We start from the raw sequence: 14,783 nt of genomic DNA, 5'->3' as shown, positions 1-14,783 counted from the left end.
CAAGAGATCTCTTCAAGAAAAACACACTATAAGAAGAGTATACTCATGCTTTCCTATACCACTTCCATGCTTGACAAATGAGTAAGTAGAATAGTGATCTGCTACTTTTTGCCACAGAATAGTAAAAGTAGTAAAGGAGAAAGTTTTGCTGGAAGAGACTAGTAAGAGAAAAGGAATTGCAAAATAGTTTCAGAACAGAATTGGCACGCTCTGACAGGCTATAGAATAGGTGTGGCTTTTTTTTTTTTGAGTTATTTATTAATACGTTTTACTCTTAATTCATGAGGACTTATCTCTCTTTTTCCTTGAGGCAATTTGGGTTAAGTGACTTTCCCAAAGTCACAAAGCTGGAAAGTGTTAAGTCTCAGGGTAAGTACTTGTTAAAATTTTTAGTATTTTGGTCTACAAGAGACAACTGTAAATGCTTTACCTCAGTATAATTTTTATTTTAGGATATTTTAAGACTTAGTGAGGACTAAAGAAAATATCTAGTCCTCCATCTTTTTAGTCTTGTATTCCCAACTTAAATGGCTTTAAACCTATAAAGCTATGATCAGCTGAGTTTTCCCAATAAGTCCCTTAATGATAGACTTTTGAAACAGAGGATATTATCTGTTATCAAAAACATTTTATATAGATTATTTCACTTAGTCAAACTAGCAATAAACATGTATGAATTTACTACTATCTAATGGCATGCTGGTAGTTGTTTGGTCAATTATATAATGTAGGATTTGTAAGAGGCAGAAATGGAAATATTGCTTTAATTAAATGCTAAAGATTTGAGTTCAAATACAATCTCTGACATTTAATAGCACTATGACTGTGGTGAAAATAATCTCACAGAGCTTATTTATTTTTATTTGTAAGGTGAGAATTATTTACTGGCATTATCCATTTCACAAGAAATTATGCCAAAAGTGCTTTGGAAGCCTTGAAGTGTTAAAGAAATATGAGTTGTTATTAATATATTATGCCAAAACACGTGTCCTCTCTGATAAGTAACTTCCAATTCAAGCAAATAGGACCGAAGGAAGAAAAATAAAACCTAATTTCTATTTAAAAGGTACTAGAGATGTTCAGCTTAGTATATGACATGATAGTTGTATTTGTGTACTTGAAAGATTACAGTGTAGAAGAGGATACATCTCATTCTTCTTGTATACATAAGACAGAATTAGGAACTATGGGTAGAATTAATGAAGATGAATATTTATATTTAAAGTGAAGAAATATTTCCCAGTAATAAGGCATATCAGAAAGTAAAATGAGTTGCTTTGGGAAGAAGTAAATTCCCTACCATTAGAGATTGTCATGCAAAAGTTGGATTATCACTTTTCTCTTTAGAGGAAATTCTTTGGGGGTAGAGATTAAACAAGATGACCATTTTCAAACCAGAAAATTTGTCATTCTATAATTATTCCTTTTTCTCCAAAATAAAGATCAATAAATCTGATCACATTGAAACATTTAATTTCTTTAGGACCCCATTCAATCCTGTATCTATCCATGTCCATAAAACTTGAACTACAAACTTTCTCTTTACCTTTCCAACCCTATGCCTATAATCTCACTAGTATTTAATATTCCTAGAATCTTGTATATTATTGACTAGTCTCATTTATCTGGTTCTGATTATTCTTCACAAAAAACTCCTTTCAGGTCCTCCAATTCTAGTCCCGACATATTTATATTCCCCCTTTATCCAAAACTATTTCAGAAAAAGAACAGACTACACTCCTAAGATATGTCAGCAGGGATAGTTTCTATTATTTTTAGAGAATATAATTGGATACTTTCAACATTAGAATCAATCACAAAAGGGTTAGTGATAATATCTTGAAAAACTGTTGAGGGGGTTTGCTAAATTTGGAGTTGATTTTTTTGAAGACTGAACTTAAATAATAACATTGACATTTTAAATTGAAGATAGAATTTTTCACATTATTGTTGAAGTATTTGAATTTAAAGGTATGTGAAAATGTATCTAGAAAGACGGTATCTGAGCATTTGGTGGGAACTTAATGATTGCCCTCTAGCCCAATTAGTACACAGAAAGAATTCTCACTATAACATATTCCACAAAATATTTATCCATTTGTGCCAAAAAGACCACTAAGCAGAAGGAACTTCTACTTTCTTAAGCCAGCTGAAACATTTTTACCATTACTTGGCTTACTTTTTACCATATTCCAAGTCTTGACATTAATTTTGTAGCAAATACTCTCACTATGTCTCTAGTAGAACCATAATCCCTAATACAGAATTAACTCTATGAGCCTGAATAAATATCTAAAGATGAATGAGATGCATTAAGAAGTCCTGAAATCCCTTTCAGTAGAGAACTTTAAATAAAGCCAAATAGCTATTTGTTAGCTATTTTGCAGAGAAGTTGTTTTGTTTTGTTTTATTTGTTTGTTTATTTTATTTTTTTTCAGATTAAATGAATAGAAAGTTTTTTCCAACCTTTGGATTTTGGGGGATTTTGATTCAGTCAAATCTAGTCAATCACTCAATCAAGAACATTTATTAAGTTGTTATTATGTGTCAGAAGCTGTACTAAGAGCTATGGTACAAAGGGAAGCAGAAACTCCAAAACAACCCATGCATATACAATATAAATATAAGGCTCTGTAGGAAGAGGTGGGAGGAAACAACTGGGATAATGTTCAGGGAATGTTTCATACAGAAATTATAACTCGACTGAGATTTGACATAAATTAGAGGTTGTAAAAGATAGGAATAAAAAAAGTACATTCCCCAGAAGGATGAATAGCAGCCCATCAAAAAGCTTAGTGTTTTCTATGAGGAATACATGTTTATCTGAACTATAGAATAAGTGAAGAGGAATTATATATCTATATGTATATGTATATTGTATATGTATATCTATATCTATATCTATATCTACCTATCTATATCTATAAATATGTCTTAAAATATGTACCTGGTCCTTTAATAAAAGGAAGAACTAAAAAAGCAAAACAAAAAACAAACAAAAAAACAAAAAAACAAAACAAAACCCAACAACCCCCAAAATTTTTTTCTTTGGAAAAAGTACCTATATTCCTATTTAGGGAGCTTTTTTTTTCATTTGCCTTTTCTTCTCTTTTCTGAAGTAAATGACAATTTTCCTAGTCTTCTAGTAATGGGACACCAAGAGTGACACAGTTGTACAGTCCACACTTGATTACAGCCTGTTCTTTTTATGTTAAGCAGCTGACAATACCACTAAGCACAATGCATTGTATTATGTACACAGCTGGATTTGGAGCTCAAATGCTGGGTCCCCATGCAGTCAGCAATTTTGTACTAAACCCAGGCAGCTCAACAATAACTAATAATGTGCCCATGGTTTGATCAGCCATGAATGAAAGACTGCTGCTGTTTATCTTACAATGTATCACACAGCCAGATTCAAACCTTCTTTCTTAACAAAATCCTTTCCTTCTAGCTTTTGCCATTCCAAAAAGAAAAACAACCAAGAAACAAGCCCTTCCTTAAGAGAGGAGTCTGGAAACCACTAAAACTATTTGTGATAAGAAAGAAGAAACAAGGAATATTAGGGTATCTATATACCATCTGTCAACATCTATCTATTTAAATTCCCTTTTCCATGTATAGGAATGGATTTTGCATATACATATGTATATGTAATATATGATAAATATTTGGGAATATATCTACTAAAGGAGAGTCATGAATTATATGACCAAAATTACAAAACACTTGCCACAAAAATAAAGTCAGATTTAAATAATTGGAAAGGCATTAAGTGCTCTTGTATAGGCCCAGCGAATATAATCAAGATGACAATACTCCCTAAACTAATCTATTTATTTAGTGCTATACCAATCAGACTCCCAAGAAACTATTTTAATGACCTAGAAAAAATAACAACAAAATTCATATGGAAGAACAAAAGATCGAGAATTTCAAGGGAAGTAATGAAAAAAAAAAATCAAATGAATGTGGCCTAGCTGTATCTGATCTAGAACTATATTATAAAGCAGCAGTCACCAAAACCATTTGGTATTGCCTAAGAAATAGACTAGTTGATCAGTGCAATAGGTTAGGTTCACAGGACAAGATAGTAAATAAAAATAGCAATCTAGTGTTTGACAAACCCAAAGATCCCAACTTTTGGGATAAGAATTCATTATTTGACAAAAACTGCTGGGAAAACTGGAAAGTAGTATGGCAGAAACTAGGCATGGACCCACACTTAACACCACATACTAAGATAAGATCAAAATGGGGTCTATGATTTAGGCATAAAGAACGAGATCATAAATAAATTAGAGAAACATAGGATAGTTTACTTCTCAGACTTCTGCAGGAGGAAGGAATTTGTGACCAAAGGAGAACTAGAGATCATTATTGATCACAAAATAGAAAATTTTGATTACATCAAATTAAAAAGCTTTTGTACAAACAAAACTAATGCAAACAAGATTAGAATGGAAGTAACAAACTGGGAAAACATTTTTACAGTTAAAGGTTCTGATAACGGCCTCATATTTAAAATATATAGAGAACTGACTAATTTATAAGAAATCAAGCCATTCTCCAATTGATAAATGGTCAAAGGATATGAACAGACAATTTTCAGATTAAAATTGAAACTATATCCACTCATATGAAAGAGTGTTCCAAATCACTATTGATCAGAGAAATGCAAATTAATACAACTATGAGATACAGCTACACACCTGTCAGATTGGCTAAGATGACAGGAACAAATAATAATGAATGTTGGAGGGTATGTGGAAAAACTGGGACACTGATGCATTGTTGGTGGAGTTGTGAAAGAATCCAGCCATTCTGTAGAGCAATTTGGAACTATGCCCAAAAAGTTATCAAACTGTGCATACCCTTTGATACAGCAGTGGTTTTATATCCCAAGGAAATACTAAAGAAGGGAAAGGGACCTGTATGTGCCAAAATGTTGGTGGCAGCCCTTTTTTTAGTGGCTAGAAACTGGAAAATGAATGGATGCCCATCAACTGGAGAATGGTTGGATAAATTATGGTATATGAATGTTATGGAATATTATTGTTCTCTAAGAAATGACCAACAGGATGAATACAGAGAGGCTTGGAGAGACTTATATCAACTGATGCTGAGTGAAATGAGCAGAACTAGGAGATCATTATACACTTCATCAACAATACTATATGAGGATGTATTCTGATGGAAGTGGATATCTTCAACATAGAGAAGAGCTAATCCAATTTCGATTGATCAATGATGGACAGAATCAGCTACACCTAGAAAAGGAACACTAGGAAATGAATGTAAACTGTTAGCATTTTTTGTTTTTCTCCCCAGCTTATTTTTACCTTCTGAATCCAATTCTTCCTTTACAACAACAACAACAACATCAACAACAAAATTCGGTTCTGCACATATATATTGTACCTACGATATACTATAACATATTTAATATATATGGGAATGCCTGCCATCTAGGGGAGGGGGTGGAGGGAAGGAGGGGAAAAATTCGGAACAGAAGGGAGTACAAGGGATAAGGTTGTAAAAAATTACCTATGCATATGTACTGTCAAAAAATGTTATAATTATAAAATTAATTAAAAAAAGAAAAAAACAGACATATATATATATATATATATATATATGTGTGTGTGTGTGTGTTATATCTGCATTACATAAGTATTTAGCTTTAGTTTTTTGAGATACAGGACCAGAAAAAACAATGATAGATGTTCCTAGTATTACAAAAAGTTTAGAGAACCTAAAATAAGAAATACAAAAAACTGGAAATCCAAATCATTTGCATCACTCTGTGGATAATAGTTTGCTTTTAAGATTTACTACTAAAGAAATGAGAAAATAATTTCTCTCCACATTCTGAGTGATGAGACAAAAAGAAAATGACTCTATATGTCTTGTAAATGTCTTTTTTTTTGTTTTATTTTGTACACATGAAAGGGGTAAGGAGCAAGATGCTGCAAGAATAAGGATGGTATATGATAGGTGAAGGTGCACCAAAGAGGAAATAAGAATTACTTTGACTCTATTGGTTCACATGTGAGTCTTTGATTTTTTTTCAGGTTAAATAGTCTTTCCTATCAGAATATCAGAATTCCTAGCTTGAATGTTGGAATGAAAACTTAAGAGTCCTTTACATTTTTTGGTAGAAATCTAGTCAAAGGCCAAATTCTGATATTCTTTAGGAAAATCATGAATGAGAGAAAAATTGTTTAAAAGAAATTTATAAAAGTCACTTCTGGAATTACACCTGGTATATATAAGGCAAGAATGACAGTTTGGAGCTAGTAGTTGTGATTACAAATTACTTAGAGGGAATGAAAATATAAATGGGACATGTAAGAAGGCTGACATTTTATCAATGACAACTTACATGAGAGAAAGTTTAAAAAACATTATTAAGGGGGCAGACTGAAGAAGGAAAGGGAGTAATTATATATAAAGGATATGATATAAGTTATAGACAAACTAAAGAATATAATGTTAAACCCAAGATAATTACCAAGTACACAATGACACAAAATAGATGAAAGCTAAGGCAAATCAGTTATTTATGGTGGTTAAAAAACATGTATGAGAATAATAAATAATATAAGAACACTTAGGGCTTATTATATCTTATCAAAAAAGGGCCTAGGCACACTGATTAAATTATAGTTTTCCCAAACTACAGCTTTAGGTTAACTCCTGTCCAAGAAGATCTAGTGACACAAAGTAAAGGAAGAACTGAAACATTTGACATAGAAGTCTCATTTACAACTGCCAGATCAACTGGTACTATTTTGCTTTCTCCACTATCCTTTTTGAGAGAAATCAGGGATGGAAAAAAAAGATTCCATAGCAACCTGATGTCATATTCCATGTGGCCTTCTGCCATTATCAAACTAGCAAGTGCCCTTTAAGTAAAAGTCTGCCAGAGGTTCATCCTTGACTTTTTGGAATGACCTAAAATTTGAAATTAAGCAGCTATCACCATGGGAACAATTTAGGTAAATTGGGGAAAGTCTCTCAGTGTGTTGTGAACTTTTTCTTGCCTACATGTTGATGTATGTGGACACACCCAAACACATCATCTCCACAGTGGGAGGGAGAAAAATAACAATTCTATTATAAGCTTATCTCTATTTTTTTTTCCAAAATCCATAGCATCATAGGAAATATTTTACAAAATTTAATACCCAGAATTGACAAACTTGAGCAATCATAAGATTTAAAACTGAAAACAATGTCAGAGGTCTTATGAGGAAACTATGGAACCTAGAAGCAAGGGAATGTGACTAAGTTCCCCCAGTTAGAAATGTTATGGTCAACATCATATATGTGCAAAAGATCCCAAATTTAGATCTGAGAGTAACCTGAGAGGTCATCTGATGCAAATCCCTAATTTTATAAAAGAAGAAACTTGAGTTTTAGATTGATTGGCCCAAGGTAACTCAGAAAATAAACAGCATGCCAATGATTTGACCAGAGAGCCTTAGACATCAATTCAATACTCTTCTTATCCTATACAATCTTTTTAAATTGTGTCACTCCCTGCATTCTACTTTAGCAAAGTCGGGATATTCAGATTTGATCAAGTGAAGAAAGAAAAGATGAGATCTTGTCTGGGACTACTGTATGAGTTACAAGAGGCAGTGCAAGGATTTGGGAGGAGTCAACAAATCTGTAACTGAATTCTACTTTTATAGTTTTCTAACCAAAGTGATCATGGTAAAGTCATTTTCTCTGATCTTCAGTTTTTGTTTTTGTTTTTTTTTTTTTTTCTATAAAATGAGGAGTTTGGATGAGTTAATTTCTAAGACCCCTCTTAGGTCTAAATCATATAATCCTACCTACAGATAAAATAACTACTTGTAGGATTATTCTATATTACACTGAATTTCCTTACTTTAACTCAGGCAGGGGATGTGGTGGGAATGGTTTTTCCAAAGGTGAAAGTAATTGGAGGAGAACAAAACCAGCAAAGTCTCTAGAGAGTTACCAACCACTTTTTTTTTTTTCCTGAGACAAGTGGGGTTAAGTGACTTGCCCAGGATTACACAGCTAGGAAGTGTTAAGTGTCTGAGGGCAGATTTGAATTCAGGTCTACCTAACTTAAGAGCAGGTGCTCTATCCACTGCACTGCACCTAGATGCCCCTACCAACTATTTTTTGTTAATTTTTTTGTCTTTCCCACTGTTTTGAGTTTTCTGAACATGATCTTGAAGAAGAGTGAGTTTTAACTTCATTTTTTCCGCTGGCAGGTTATATCTGAAATAAATTGAAGAATTTTACAAACCCATCCACACAGTTAGGTGTTTTAATAGCTCAGTCACTTCAATGCACCATTGGGGTCACTATGGTTTTTCTCTATTCTTCTATCCAGAAGAACATGAGGTCTTAAGAAGACTTGGAAGCAATTTTGATATTAAAAACTAAAATACAGTTCTACTTTTAATAAGCTTTAATATCAGAGTATCAGCAATACCCTTAGTGCTAAGGCCAGCAATGACAGTTTTATTATCCCTTCTTTTGAAACTGATAAATTGGTTCAGGCTAAGGGCAGTCTTTTTAACTGACACAAAAAAGGCAAGAAAAAAGAAACTGACTATCACTAAAGTTATTTAAGGCTCTATTAAAAATTCAAATAGACAGAAGATTTTATGTTGCTGTTGTTGTGTGTTGAATCGTGGATATATGTCAGATGTAAAAAGATTTTCTTGTTGTAAGTGTGAATTTCTCTGTGTGTGTGTGTGTGTGTGTGTGTGTGTGTGTGTGTGTTTCTGGGTATGAATATGAGATATTTGTCATCACTGATCCTTTTGGACTTTAGTTATAAATGCTTCATAGTTTTCTCTCTTAGGTAAAAAGTAAGTGTCCCAGATTTTATAGCCAGTCTTTAGAATTCATGCAAACATTGTCAGCAAAGCCAGTAGAATGAATATTAGTTTTGGAGTTAAGGCATATGAGTTGTATCCTTGCCTGGATCTATCTACGTTACCAATAATAAGTAATTTAAGGTCTCAGAGTTTCAGTTTCACTATCTATAAGATGGGGTAAAATTATTTCTCTCTTCCTTATGTGTAAAAATGAGAAAAATAAGCCAGAGATATTAAGATATTTGTACAAGTCAAATGCTACTGGAAGAATTAGAGATCTTTGTTGCTTTCTGGAACTTTTTATTCTTTATATTGCATTTACTCCTCTATTAAAGGGTTCACTCTCGGTCATAAAAATTAACACTTTACAAAAGAATCAGAGATGGAAACATAAGAAAATGAATTGTTTTTGAGCTGAGATTTGGTTTTTCTTCTACATACCATTAATTTCTTGATTTAGATGGACATTTTCCATACCTGGTCTGATACCCATAATTCGATGCTCAATAGAGTTGATTGGGTATTTTCTCTTGAAATTGAGAATATAATCTTTTTTGTGAAGTACAATATATATATATATATATATATATATATATATATATATATATATATATATATGTATGTATATGTATATATATCTGAATGGATAAGAGTGCTTCATTTCATACTACTTCTACATGTGAGGTTCTATAATGCCTTCATCTCCAATCTGTGAAATGGTTAATATTTCATGAAATTAGAGGAAAACAAATGAAAATTTGAGAAGGTGTATTGTAATGTTCTGTTTCTCTAAAATTGTAATTGTTCTCTTTGGAGGCAGATTTCTTTTTTCTTTTTTTTAGATTTTGATATATTTTTATTTTTTAATAATTTTTATAATTATAACATTTTTTGATAGTACATACACATAGGTAATTTTTTTTTACATTATCCCTTGTACTCCCTTCTGTTCCAAATTTTTCCCCTCCTTCCCTCCATCCCTCCCCTAGATGGCAGGCATTCCGATACATGTTAAATATCTTATAGTATATCCTAGGTATATATGTGCAGAACAGAATTTTGTTGTTGTTGTTGTTGTTGCAAAGGAAGAATTGTATTTGAAGGGTAAAAATACTCTGCGAAGAAAAAAAATGCTCACAGTTTACACTCATTTCCAAGTGTTCCTTTTCTGGATGTAGCTGATTCTGTCCATCATTGAACAATTGGAATTGGATTAGTTCTTCTCTATGTTGAAGATATCCACTTCCATCAGAATACATCCTCATACAGTATCATTGTTGAAGTATATAATGATCTTCTGGTTCTGCTCATTTCACTCAGCATCAGTTGATGTAAGTCTCTCCAAGTCTCTCTGTATTCATCCTATTGGTCATTTCTTACAGAACAATAATATTCCATAACATTCATATACCATAATTTACCCAACCATTCTCCAATTGATGGGCATCCATTCATTTTCCAGTTTCTAGCCACTACAAAAAGGGCTGCCACAAATATTTTGGCACATACAGGTCCCTTTCTCTTCTTTAGTATTTCCTTGGGATATAAGCCCAGTAGTAGCACTGCTGGATCAAAGGGTATGTACATTTTGATAACTTTTTGGGCATAGTTCCAGATTGTTCTCCAGATTGGTTGGATTCTTTCACAACTCCACCAACAATTCATCAGTGTCCCAGTTTTCCCACATGCCTTCCAACATTCATAATTATTTGTTCCTGTCATCTTAGCCAATCTGACAGATGTGTAATGATATCTCAGAGTTGTCTTATTTTGCATTTCTCTGATCAATAGTGATTTGCAATGCTCTTTCATATGAGTGGAAATAGTTTCAATTTCATCCTCTGAGAATTGTCTGTTCATATCCTTTGACCATTTATCAATTGGAGAATGGCTTGATTTCTTATAAATTAAAGTCAATTCTCTGTATATTTTGGAGATGAAGCCTTTATCAGAATCTTTAACTGTAAAAATATTTTCCCAATTGGTTACTTCCCTTCTAATCTTGTTTGCATTAGTTTTGTTTGTGCAGAAACTTTTTAATTTGGTGTAATCAAAAATTTCTATTTTGTGATCAATAATGGTCTCTAGTTCTCTTTTGGACACAAATTCCTTCCTCCTCCACAAGTCTAAGAGGTAAGCTATCCTATGTTCCTCTAATTTATTTATGATTTCGTTCTTTAAGCCTAAATCTTGGAACCATTTTGATCTTATCTTAGTATGTGATGTTAAATGTGAGTCCATGCCTAGTTTCTGCCATATTACTTTCCAGTTTTCCCAGCAATTTTTTTTCAAATAATGAATTCTTATCCCAAAAGTTGGGATCTTTGGGTTTGTCAAACACTAAATTGATATTTTTATTTACTATCTTGCCCTGTAAACCTAACCTATTCCACTGGTCAACTTGTCTATTTCTTAGCCAATACCAAATGGTTTTGGTGACTGTTGCTTTATAATATAGTTCTAGATCAGGTACAGCTAGAGGGGGCAGGTTTCTTTGGGAGCTTCTGGAGGCAGCCTTGGCTTCAGTTCAGTTCCAATAATTCCAAAATGCAATCAGGAGTTAAAGTCTGGATCCTTTATCACAATAAAGTTCAAAGTCTTGAATCTTTTCCTAGAGTCCAGCTAACTTTAATAGAAGTCTATCTCTCTCCTTGGTTCCCCGATGAGCTCTTATCAGAATGTCTCCAGCCAGATTCAGCCTCTCACTCTCCCAATGTCTCTAGCCAGAATAAAGGTACACCTGGGAATGAATCAGACTCCGCCTCTGAGAGTGTTATTGTGGGTTACAGTGGGTTTATGGGAACTCCCAGAAGTCAGTTCTAGTTGTGAATCTCCCAAAGTCCTCTCCTCTAAAGTCCCTTGAAGTTCTCCCAGGAAGTCCTCTCCTTGACTGAATCTTGGCTCTCCATCTCCCCCCAGTGAGCTTATCCTTTTATGGGCTCTCTAATGTGTGAACCAATGATTGAACTCTTTTAAAGGTGTAATCTCCTTTAAAGGTTTGAACTCCTTTAAAGGTATGAACTAAGTACATAATTACCTTTTAAGAATCCTAACAGTGTATGATGCCATTGATATAGTGCTAGGTCTGGAGGGAGATAGACTTCTCTTTCTGAATTTAAATCTGACCTCAGACACATACTATGGGATCCTGGACAAGTCACTTACCCTGTTTGTCTAAGTTTTCACATAGGGAAAATGGGCTGGAAAAGGAAATAGCACATAGTTCCAATTTCTTTGCCAAGGAAACATCAAATACAGTTATGAAGAGTTGGAAGTGATTAAAAATGACTCAACAACAACAAGCAACTTAAAAGTCATTTGGTGGGTTCAGGTAGGTCGTATAGAGGATAAAACTCTGGACCTGTAGTCATAAAGACCTGTCTTTGCCACTAACATAAAATTAAATGATATTTCTATAGAACTTTAAAAAACCTTAAGGATATATTTATACACACACAGAAATACACATAGATGATAAAATAGGTTGCCTGAATTTAAATATACATGCTAGATATTAGTCAAAAATCCTTAATTTTATTAATCTGAAGCTCCTGATACGAGTAAAAAGGGAGTGTTTTGTGGAGTTAAATCTCTTAAGCCCATTTTCTTACTCTTCTGCCAGGCTCAAGATTCACTGATTTTATTCTTGTTTCACAGTCCCCTTCCTTCTTGCTTCATGAAAATGGGTGAGTTTTGTCAGAAATATACATTATCAATGGCTATGTCCGGATTGATTTTTACCTAGAAGTGGTAATAGCCTGGATATGTAGCTGAGTGGTAGTTCTAGAGTCAGAAACAATTGGAAAACCTTACCTTTAGATATGGTATCCCTTTTACTTGCTATTCCATAAATTAAGAGAGCATATAGTCCCTGAGAATATTGAACCCAACTTCAGACTTTTTTTTAGATAATCTTTATTTTAAAACTTGAAGATTCCACCATAACAAAGTAGTTTTTGGCTGTGATATCAAGTTATCTTATTATAGGTCAGAAAAACGATTCACTTAAAGATAATTTATATTAATACAATGTTTCTTGTTTTTGTTTTGTTTAATTTTATCTTACATGTGAACCATATCTAAATATGGGCATAATGATAAATTGTGTATCTGTTAGCAGAATATAGATATAGTTAAATTTCTTTCCTTTAAGATTCATCTCAAGAGCAACCTTCTTTAGAGGTTTAAGATTCCTCCAGGTGACGATTTGCACTGGGAAAGAGAGGATTTTCTTTGTAGTAATTCTTTGTGTGAATGAAATTACAGGTTAATAAAAGGGGGGTACCAGGAAAAACTGCTTAAAGTAACCAACATTTGAGCTGAAACTTAAAGGATACTAATTGTTCCAAGAAATAGAGTAAGGAAGGAGAACATTACAGACTCAGGACCGGTGAAAACAGGAAATCTGTACAAAGAAAGGGAGTCAGGAGATGGACAATCATACATGAGGAATAGTAATCAGATCAATTTTATTAGACTGTAAAGTGAATGAAGGCTAGTATGTAATCAGATTCAAAAGATAGGGTAAAGTCAGATTTTGACAAGCTTTATATGCCAAAAAGTAAATTTTTTTTGATCCTTGAAGCAATAGGCAGCCACAGAAACTTCCCCAAAAGGGGTTATGACATGATTGGGCATGTGCTCTATACTTGTCAATTTGACAGTTATGTGGAAGATAGATTAGAAGGGGGAAAGAAATTATACATATGTAGAACAATCTAAAAGTTCTTACAGTAATTCAGATGAAAAATAATGAGATACTAAACTAATATGGTTATAGCATAGGAAAAGAGAAGGAAATGAATGTAAGGGATACTGAAGAATATTAGTGAATACAGCCCTGTATTCTGTGAGATATCTCAACTGGATGGATTGTAGAAATAATATAATCTTTCTAAGACTTTATATTCTCCAAGAATAAGATGGATATGTACATAACACAGGAATATTCAGTTTCAGTTTTTTTTATCTCTTTGTGACTTCCTTTTAAAGAAAACCTTTAAGGTTTTCTTGGCAAAAATACTAAAGTGGATTTCTTTATCTAACTAATTTTATAGATGAGGAAACTGAGGCAATTAGGGCTAAGTGATTTGTCTATGGCATACAGCTAGTAAGATATCATAATTGAACTCAGATCTTCCTGACTGCAGGTTCAGTATTCTATCAATTGAACCAATAGGTACATAGGGACTCTTAATGTGAAGTATAAAAATGAAAACAAGTTAACTATAGATTAATTGAGACCGTTTGCATGGATGGTTGTGCATATGGATAACTAAAATGGACTAAGATTCTATAAACATAAATTTAGAAAAAGGACACAAGATGGGGGAAGGGTAATGAATGAATATAAATATATTTTAAAATATCATTTATTAAGTACTTACTATATCCAAAGTACTCTGCTAAATACCAAGGATGCAAATATTAAAATCAAGACTGCTATGGTATCCAAGCAGTTTATGTTTAAGAAAAAAAGAAGTGGTGGGTGAAGATAATATATCTAGGGAAGTTGTGGCTAATGCAAAGATATAGTGATTGGGAAATGGAGTATCATGTAAGAAATAGCAGGCACAATAGTGTGGCTGAACTATTAAGTGAATGAGGATATTAAGCAGTTAAAATATTGGAAAAAGGAAAGGGATAGTGTTTTGAAAAGCTCTTTTCAGAGAAGTTGTCCAGAGACAAAGGAAGGACGGCTTATGTGCTCTCATATTCTTAAGCTAGATTATGGTGAATGCAGGAAACAAAGAAGAGTTGATAATAGCAACAACAACAAAAAAAAAAAAAAAAAAAAAAACAAAAAAAAAAAAAAAAAAAAGAGTTAATAGCAGCAATGACAACATTAGCAATCCTAGGTTTCCCCCCAAAACAGTCAACCAGCAAATGTTTATTAATTGTGTACTCTCAGGA

The sequence above is a fragment of the Sminthopsis crassicaudata genome, chromosome 2, assembly GCF_048593235.1.
Source record: "Sminthopsis crassicaudata isolate SCR6 chromosome 2, ASM4859323v1, whole genome shotgun sequence".
NCBI lineage: Eukaryota > Metazoa > Chordata > Mammalia > Dasyuromorphia > Dasyuridae > Sminthopsis > Sminthopsis crassicaudata.
This window is presented reverse-complemented; position numbering follows the sequence as displayed.